Source organism: Pseudonaja textilis, chromosome 12, assembly GCF_049901715.1.
Source record: "Pseudonaja textilis isolate UNSWEBS1 chromosome 12, rPseTex1.2, whole genome shotgun sequence".
NCBI classification, from domain to species: domain Eukaryota; kingdom Metazoa; phylum Chordata; class Lepidosauria; order Squamata; family Elapidae; genus Pseudonaja; species Pseudonaja textilis.
Window position 1 is genome coordinate 17675170 of NC_142001.1, and position 9964 is coordinate 17685133.

General features: G+C 45.3%; 1 protein-coding gene across 2 annotated transcripts in view; it reads right to left on the reverse strand.

The window, feature by feature from the left end:
- Positions 1-8832, reverse strand: part of PASD1 (PAS domain containing repressor 1) — a 54576-nt gene extending 45744 nt beyond the window's left edge. The window contains exon 1 of one of the 2 annotated variants that reach the window (XM_026702870.2): positions 8235-8832. The gene's annotated coding sequence lies outside the window, so the exon portion shown is untranslated. Of the gene's footprint in view, positions 1-8226 lie in introns of both variants that reach the window. The other variant, XM_087941152.1, reaches the window with a different exon arrangement.
- Between the last annotated feature and the right edge of the window lie 1132 nt (positions 8833-9964).

Consider the following 9964-nt stretch of genomic DNA (forward strand, 5'->3'; position numbering starts at 1 on the left):
CATACAGAAAATGGTTAGCTTTCAGGGTCTCCGATGACTGGAACGGAATGTTGCTATCTCCTACAAACACGGGATCTTCTATTTCAGATTGAATCCAATCTTAAAATGTAGAATAACAGAGTTGGAAGGTCTTCTAAACCTATGATGGCGAACCTATGGCACGTGTGCCATAGGTGGCATGCAGAGCCATTTGTGCCGGCACACAAGCCGCAGGCAAACTTACCTATCTGTGCATGTGTGCACCTCACAGTTGATTTTTGGCCCGTTTGAGGCCTTTTTTTGGCCTCCCAGAGGCTTGAGGAAAGCCTTTGCAGGCCAAAAAATTAGGCCGTTCGCCATTTCCTGTACCGGAAGTGACAAACGGGCCCATGTTTTGGCCTGCAAAGGCTACAGAAATTTTCCTCAAGCCTCCGGGAGGCCGAAAAAGGCCTCAAATGGGCCAAAAATCAGCTAGGAGGCACAATGCAAGTAAGGGGACGGCGGGGGGTGGGGCGGGGGGAATTGCCTTCTGGGTGCTAGCATGCAAGCGCACGCACAAATTTTGGCACAGGAACCCAAAAAGGTTAGCCACCCCTGTTCTAGACCTTTCTTGCTTGAAAGCCTTCAACGATGGAGCACCCTCAGCTTCTGAAGGCAAGTCATTTTCATTGGTTGATTGCTTTCATAGTTCGTAAGTTTCTCCTTAATTCTAGGTTGCTTCTCTCCTTAAGTGGTTTCCATCCATTGTTTCTTGTCTTTAAGTTGACCAATTTTTTTACATTGAGAAGGAGGACACAAATAAATTGAAGGAAAAAAAACAAAGCCACTTGCACGCGGCGCACTCTCTCAAAACAATTCTCCTGTGTGGAGCGTAGGCGTCTCATAATCGCGTCTCGCCGCACTGGACCGAGCCTTGACGAATCGTCATGTCAAATACAAATATGTCACATCACACACAACGGATCAGATCGACATCAATCAAATACGGAGATTTACAGATTAGTCTTCAAATATCAAAAAGGGGGACATGTAGGAGGACATTTTTTGTGGGCAGACAGAACTTACAAAAGGAGGACTGTCCTCCCTAAAAGAGGACGGTTGGTCGCCTTATCGTCTTGCCTTCTGGTGCTTTGGAGAATAGTTTGACCCTCTCATCTTTGTAGAAGCCCCTAAAATATTGGAAGACCGCTCTCGTGTTTCCCTTGGTCCTTCTTTTCACTAGAGTAGATATACCCAATTCCTGTCACCTTTATTCATAAGTTTTAGCCTCATCATCCTTGTTGATTTCTGTGCCACTTTTTCCAGAGTCTCAACATCTTTTTTATATTGAGGTGACTGGAAAATCTTGTTTTATTGGGCTGAGAACAGACTTCCAAATTTTCAACGTGCACACAAAAAAAGCACGCCGATCACTGTTCTGTAACACTGTCCTGTAAAACCTTTGCTTGTTGACAATCGTGCCTCTCTAATGAGAAGCTGAGTTTTACAACTGCTATTCTTCATTGCTTCATCACACATCCTGTAAAGCACATTAAATAATTATGAGCTTAAAAGAGGAAAAGATCTAATCCTAAAGTAAGCCAACTTCAGTATAGAATTGGAGGTGCCTCCAAAGAAAATCTTGAAAATGGGTTAGGAAAAGGTAACAGATCCTCACGTAGTGCTGAAATTCCCTCACTTGTCCTAAATAGCAAAATACAAAAACGTCAATTCATTTTACTTTGGATGCAAATAATATGTTATAATAGGTTGATATCAATAAAGGAGAATATTTGTGGCTCAGGGTTGACACAACGGGGTCCTTGGTGCTTTCTGAGCTTGGTTGTTTTCTTGCAGATGTTTCATGGCCCAACTAGGTAACATTATCAGTGCTAGGAGTGAGGTTTGCAAGGGGGGGGGAGGAGGAGGAGGAGGAGGAGGAGGAGGAGGAGGAAGAGGAGGACTATGGAGAGGACTGAGTTGGCTCTTGTTAATATTTTTATGAAGTCAAACTGAGAATCATTAAACTGCTGGCCGGACTAGGAATGCATGAAAAAAGATTTCCAAATTCAAGCATGTTGACTCTTACCAAGAAAGCTGTTGAAACACTTCTGTTAAAGTTCTTCACTGAGTATCTTCTTTATTCAAATGAAAAGAGAGGACTTTTAAAATGCCCTAACCAAACTTTCATTAGGTTTGCTTTCATCACATTGCTTACATCACATTTATCAGCTTTTACTGAAATTTTCCAACCTGGTTAGAATTCAGCTCTGCCTATCATCTCATCTCTTGGTCAAATATTCTACCTGGCACAATGCCATATACTGTACACCGAGGATGCAAACAATGACTTATCGATGAAGAATAAGTATTCATGATAACGCTACAGATGAGCTTGAAACAAAACAAGAATTGAATGAACGAGGGTTAGAGATACAATGCTACTCGTATGCGCGTATACAATCAAGGCGTGAAGAAGATATTAAAGATGAAAGGATTAATAAAGAGTTGACAGAATTGGAGACAACATTAACAGGAACAGAAGATAAGCGGATTAAAAGATTATACTGTTATTTATTAGGTGCTACGTTGGAAGAGGAACAAGTTAAAGAAACCATGATAGCAATATTGACAGCATATAAAGGAAACTTGTGCAAAATGTTTTATAGGTGGCACTTAGCACCAGTAAAACTAGCAAAAATGGAATGGATTCAGTGTGTGTGTGTGTGTGTGTGTGTGTGTATTTGTAACACTACACATTTTCAAAATCCAATCCGTCTATAGAGATCATCCAAACGGTTTCACAACCTTTCAGTGGGGGAAACAAGGAGAGACTGGTTCCTTGTATAATGTACTTTTTAAAAAAAAAAATCAATGCGGAAACTGGTTTACACTGATTTTATTATTGGAGTTTAGATTGTAAAAGCTGGAATCTGAATCAGTTTTTCCACCAGTGGCAGGTCTACCTGCTTAGAGTAAGTCCAACTGAGTTTGGTGCAATTCACTCTGAATAGTCTGGATGTCGGCAACCCATGGCTCCAGAGCTGCATGCGGCTCATTTGGGCTCTCTGCTGTGGCTCCCTGTCCCATCACTGGCTGCCTCCCCTCCCTTGCCTGGCCTGAGAAGGTAAAGGCGACGGCGGGAGATGGAGAAGCGGCCAGGCTGATTATTCGGCACTTCACTCTTGCTGGAGCTTCTTCCGGCCCTTCTTGGTGGAAGTGAGTGACATCGAGTTGGCCACGCCCACCCAGGTTTTGTGGCTCCTGGTGGTTTGGTGTTTTTTTTTTCTGTGGGAAATGGGTCCAAACGGCTCTTTGAATGTTTTTACGGTTGCAGATCCCTGGAATAGACTCTACCATGCTTCTTACCTCCAAGTAAACATGTACAAGATTATACTAAGTTGATTCAGTGGCAGGTTAATCAGCTTTTTAATAATAATAAAAATACCAGCTAGGCTAATAGAGAGAAGAGAATCGTGACTTTAAAATAAAATGCTAGGGGGAAAATGTATGTAAAAAACATCCTAGTTTTTTATATTACGATTTGATATTTCTCCCAGTTTGAAGAGGCTCTGGCATTTTATTTTCTGTTGCAAAAAACTTGTGTGTGTGTGTGTGTGTGTGTGTGTGTGTGTGTGTGTGTGTGTGTGTTTTGCAGGAAGGAAGTTGTGTTTGGCAACAGAACTGATTTTTCCATATGCAAATTCATCCAGATGTAGCTGGTTTTTAAATTCACCAAAGCAATTAACGCTCTGACAATCACGGTAAACCCTATCATAAAATCCAAGACTGGGTTAAGACCAGCTACTCCAGGTATACAAGGACAATCTCTTTTTAGGTTTCACACACACACACACACACACACACGTGAATTTCTGACATTTCAACATCTGAACCAATGGACTACCTTGTCTCATTCATTAGATCAAAGCTGTTCTCCCTTCGCAGGCCAAAATAAATCCCTTGTAATTAATATTATCCTTCCCTCTTACCAGAGGCACCATTCCCGGGACAGTCTAAAGCAGTGGTCACCAACCGGTGGGCCGGGGACCACTGGTGGTCCATGAGAAAATTTTGGTGGTCTGCAAAGAAATGTCACCCCCAAAGCAATTAATCCAGGCTGTGCGGAAACACAAGGCTGCGCTGGCCACATGGCCCGTGGGAACACAAGGCTTGTGTCGCTTGCATTGTGCACAACACGAGGTAGTGAGGGGAGGGGGGGAAGGGAGGAGAGGGGGAACTTGCCCCACTCATCCCACACACCTGTCCTGGCCACCGGGCTGCTTCCTTCCACTTCTTTCTTCTTCTGCTTTTGGCTACACGCAAGGAAAGTGATGGCGAACCTTTTTGTTGTGGTGTGTCGAAAGTGTGTGCGTGCCGGCACCCACAATGCAATGCACGCCCCCTGTGCATGCTCACAGAACAGCCCTGCTTCACCTCCTTACCTGCACTGCACATGTGCGTGCCTCCCAGCTGATTTTCGGCCCATTTGAGGCCATTTTCGCCCTCCCGGAGGCTCGAGGGAAGCCTCTGCAGCCTCAGGAGGCTGAAAAATGGGCCCGCTTCATCACTTACGGTATTTCCAGAACACCCATTTTTTGGCCTCCCGAGGCTTTGCAGAAGCTTCCCTCAGGCCTCCGGGAGAGCGAAAACAGCCTCAAACAGGCCAAAAATCATCTGGGGGGCGCGCGCATGCGCAATGCAGGTAAGTTTGGCTAGGGCTTGTATGCCTGCACAAAGGGCACCGCGTGCCACCTGTGGATGTTCGCCATCACAAATATAGATGAGAAGCCAGAAATATTATTGTTAGGCTTAATACCGGAAAAGTATGATAAAGGGAGTCTATATTTAATATTATATATTTTGACAGAAGCACAAAGTGTATATATGCATAGTATTGGCGGGGAAAATGAGGAAAACACCTACAGAAGAAGATGCAATTAAAAAAAAAAATCAGATTGCAACGAAATGGATGAACTGACACTAAAATGAAAAGAAAAATAAGACACAGAGTATTTTCGAATACATGGGACTTGTACAAGTTTTGGATAGTAGAGGTAGAAACCAGGAGAGGGGGAAAGTATTGCTATACAATAGATAAATAAATGACCCAGACCCTACGCTGTTCACAAAGCACCAATGTATGTAATGTGAACCATATATAAATAAACTATAGAGGAGATTATGAAAATATTGGAATGTGCAGAAATGAGTCGATTAACATTCACAATTAAAGAACAAGAAGAAGCGGACTATTATACGATATGGGATTTATTTTGTAAATGGTTGGAAAATAAAGGAAGAAGTTCAATGAATAGTGTTACAATGATGAGCTTATATCAGGTCGAGTAGTTTTTAATATGAATGTAATCAGAGGAAGAAATGTACACAAAATATAAATATAAATGTTTATATAAATATATATACAAAATATAAATATTTGCACAAGTCATATGTACCCCGTCCACATGCTGTATAACTGAAAGATGGATTTGTTGTTAAATAAAATAAAAAACATTTTTGAATATATATATATAAAACCATATAAAACCCCCCCAAAAAATTGCAACTTTGACAGCTCTTGATCTGACATTCTGAATGCCATATACATTAGGATGGGTGCCCTGGGCAAGAGGTTGGTTAGGATGACACTCCGTGAGTCACCTGGGCACAGCCGCATCACACGCTCTGAACAACGCCCAGGTAAAAAGACAAATCGATCGGCAATTTTGGTCAGCTGATAATCAGCGGGAGGATCAATCAATGCGTCCAACCAGTTCCTAAGCTAGCTAGAAGGACTACACCTATTTACAACTTCCAGAGGTTTGGTCTTTACAAACAGGGTATATAAAATGAGGTCGGGGAAAGCAACTTTACTTCTTTTTTTAAAAATCCTAGTGTCTGTCTTTAGAGGGACGGGTCTCTCCAACAGTCATGTCAGAACATTAACAGATTAACAGAGTTGGAAGGGACCTTGTAGGTCATCTAGTCCAACCCCGCTCAAGCAGGAGATCCTACACTCTGCTAAACAAATAATTCCCTCAACACTGTCCAATTACTTACTACGTCTGCACTGCTATTACTATTAATCTTCTCATCACTCCTTATCACCCGCCCCCTTCCACTTGTGACTGTATGACTGTAACTTTGTCGCTTGTATCCTTACGGTTTATACTGACTGTTTCCTAGTATGATTTGATTGCTTATTGTACCTTATGACTATCATTAAGTGTTGTACCTTATGATTCTTGACTCTTGATGAATGTATCTTATCTTTTATGTACATTGAGAGCATTTGAACCTAATCACACTTGGCCAATAAAGAATTCTATTCTATTCTATTCTATTCTATTCTATTCTATTCTATTCTATTCTATTCTATTCTATTCTATTCTATTCTATTCTACACCATTTCTCACCCATGGCAGTCCAATCTCTTCTTGAAAGCTTCCAGTGATGAAGCTCCTACAACTTCTGAAGGAAACTTCTGTTCCATTGGTTGATGGTTCTTACGGTTGGAAAATTCTTCCTTATTTCCAGATTGAATCTCTCCTTGTTCACTTTCCATCCATTATTCCTTGTCTGGCCTTCGGGTGCCTTGGAAAATAGCTTGATCCCCCTTCCTCCTCTCTGTGGCAGCCCCTCAAATATTGGAAGGCTGCTCTCCTGTCTCCCCTGGTCCTTCTCTTCCCTAGACTGGCCATCCGAATGAATTTCTATCTGTAAATCTCAGCCTAAAAGCCAAACACTTTTGCAGCAACGGAGGCAGAGTAGAAAGTCCAAAGCCGTTTTTAAAGATCTTTTATGGTCTCTAACATTTTCTAAAATTCAGAATTACCCTCTTCACTCAGGCAAAACTCTACAGAAGCCCAGCACGGGGCATTATTTCTAGGTTCAGATCAGATCCAGAATAAGAATCTACCTGGGAAAATACCTCCAACCCTTTCCCTCCCTCCCCGCTCCGTTATCCCTCCCCGCTGACCTAAAAATATCTCTACGCTGTTCTTGACTTCTGATTTGGCCGGTCGGATGGATTCAGGGCTGATTTATTTCTGGATTCCTTATAGAAATCCTGGAGAGGTTTTTGGCGGGTGGGAAATAGCTGAAGGCTTTAATGTAGAGTCACTCAGTCACTCACATAATGTTTGCATCTTGGACAATAAGCTATTCTGCAGGAGTTCTCAAAGGGGGGGAAAGAGCCACTACGGAGCATTGAGGGTGCCGAGAGTCACAATCAGAATCAACCAGAATAGAGCCGGGAGGGACCTTGAGGTCTTCTAGTCCAGCCCCCTGCTCTAAGACCTTAACCCTAACCATAATCCAGCATCCCCTGCTCAAGCCTCCTTATGTTGGTCATTGTCTATGGAGTAGTTCTATGGAGATTCTCAATTATCCAGGTAAAGGTTGTCCCAAAGGTGTTTCCCCCCCCCCCCAAATCATAGAATGAACAGAGTTGGAAGGGACCTCGGAGGTCATCCAGTCCAACCCCCTGCTGAAGCAGGAGACCCTTACAGAATGACAGAGTTGGACAGGACCTTGATCCTTCAAAAGGCAACTGGACTTTCTTGAGGGTTTTATTTATTTTTTTCTTCTTTGAAAATGTTTAGCTTCTCATCCAATGAGTGGAATAGAACAGAAGAGAAGAGAGAAGAGAAGAAGAGAAAAGAGCAGAACGGAATATGGAATAGAACAGAAGAGGAGAAGAAAAAAGAAGAGAGAAGTGAAGAAAAGACAGAAGAGGAGAGAAGAAGAGAGAAGAGAGAAGTGAAGAGAAGACAGAATGGAATAGAATAAGAATAAGAATAAGAATAAGAATAGAATAGAATAGAATAGAATAGAATAGAATAGAATAGAATAGAATAGAATAGAGCAGAGCAGAGCAGAGCAGAGCAGAACAGAACAGAATAGAGAAGGAAGGAAGGAAGGAATGAAAGAAGGAAGGAAGGAAGGAAGGGGAATAGAAGAGAAGAGAAGAGAAGAGAAGAGAGTTTGAAGGGACCTTAGAGATCTTCTAGTCCAACCCCCTGCTTAGGCAGGAAACCCTATATACCGTTTCAGACAAATGGCGGTCCAATCTCTTCTTAAAAGTTCTGAAGTTAGAACTGAAGAAGCTTCTTGGAGGAGAAGCGAAAGGTTTTCAAAGGACAAAAAAAGAAACCAAAGAAAATCCAGGGTTGTTTTTTTTTTTTATTATTTCTTTTGGGACACCTTTCGGCGCGGGGTTGGGTGTCCTTTCCCAAAGCCACCTGCTCGCAGCCGAGGACCCACCTGCCTACCTGGCATCTCCAAGATTCGCTCCCCGCGCCGGCAGCAGAGCGGTTGCACGAAGCTCCGGGCCACGATTTCGCGCTTGACTTTGGGAGCCGAGGAGGAGGAGGAGGAGGAGGAGGAAGAGGAGGAGAAGCGGCTGAAATCTCGCTTCGGCCAAAAGGAAGAAGCGGCCCTTTTAAAGCCCCCAGCCGGACGGGACCTTTGGTTCCTTTCTTTCCTCTCCTAGGGAGACGACGGGTCGTCCAGGACGGCAGCTTCCAACGCCGAGCCCAACTCCGGGAAACCCCAACGGGCTATCATCGCGTTTCCATCCGGCTTCCCCAGTGTAAACCCAAGGCAAAAAAAAAAACCAGGCAACTCTGAAGGACCCTCCAAAAAAAAAAACCACAAAAAACCCGCGAGCAGAAGCCGACAAGGACGATTCCAAAGGGAGCTCAAGAAAAAAAAAAACTTTCGGAAAGGAAAAACGGGGAAAGAGTCCGGGAAGGTGCCGATGCCCCAAGATCAGCGCAGCCCTTGGCAAAAAAAAAAAAAAAGCGCAAAGAGAGCCCGACTTCAGAAAACTCGCAGCGGCCGCGCGCGCCCTGCCTCGGCGGGTTGTGTAACTCCGGCGAACCGCGGCTGGAGTTTAGCCCTCCCTCCTTCTTTGCCTCCCCCCTCCCTCTTTTCTTTCCTTCCCTCCCTCCCTCCCTCCCTCCTTCCCTCCCTCCCGAGGCAGGCGGAGGTGCGCGGGCACGCGGGAGGAGAGAGCGCGCCCAGGCGGGGGAGCGCGCCATCCTGAGCGGTGGCTGCGCGGAGAGAAAGAGGAGGCCGGCGAGCTTGGTGCGCGACCCGGGCCTGGGGGGGGGGAACGGGACGAGGGGGGCTGGGAGGGATGGAGGGGGCGCGCGGGCGGGCGCGCGTTCCCGTCGGCGCTGGGGAGCCTGGCACGGAAAGTAGGTCAGCTCCTCGCCAGCGGAGCCGGCCGAGCTATAGAGGGAGCCAGGGAGGCGCGCAGAGGATGGTTGGTGCATCTTGGCGGAGGAGGATGGCCGGGGATGGGAGGGGGCTCCATTCGGGGACCCCCGCGCTGCAAGGAAAGGGAAAGGGGCAGGTGGGCTCGAATTGCAGGGGTTCCCCGGGCTAAATCAACCGCCCTTTGTCAGAAATGGTGTAAGGCTCTCCTGCTTGGGCGGGAGGGTGGGGGGGTTGGACTAGATGACCTACGAGGTCCCTTCCAACTCTGTCGTTCTGTTATTCAGTGGCGTGGCTTGACCTTCGGGAGTTGTGGGAGCTTCATCCCTGGAGACGTTCAAGAAGAGACTGGACTGCCATCGGTCAGAAATGGTGCAAAGTCTCCTGTGCTTAGGCAGCGGGGGTTGGACTAGATGACCTATAAGGTCCCTTCCAACTCTGTCGTTCTGTTATTCAGTGGCGTGGCTTGACCTTCGGAAGTTGTGGGAGCTTCATCCCTGGAGACGTTCAAGAAGAGACTGGACTGCCATCGGTCAGAAATGGTGCAAAGTGTCCTGTGCTTAGAAAGCGGGGGTTGGACTAGATGACCTACAAGGTTCCTTCCAACTCGGTTAAATCTGTCAAATGTGCTCCTGGATCCCAGAGGGATGCCAGTGGGAGCACTCTTCTCCTCTGGGCTGCTTCCAGCCCTCCAAAACATCCCCTACTTCTTCTTTTTCTTTTGGCTAGAGTTTTGAAAAGTGGTTTGCCATTGCATGCTTTTTGGGATTAAGCCAGAGTG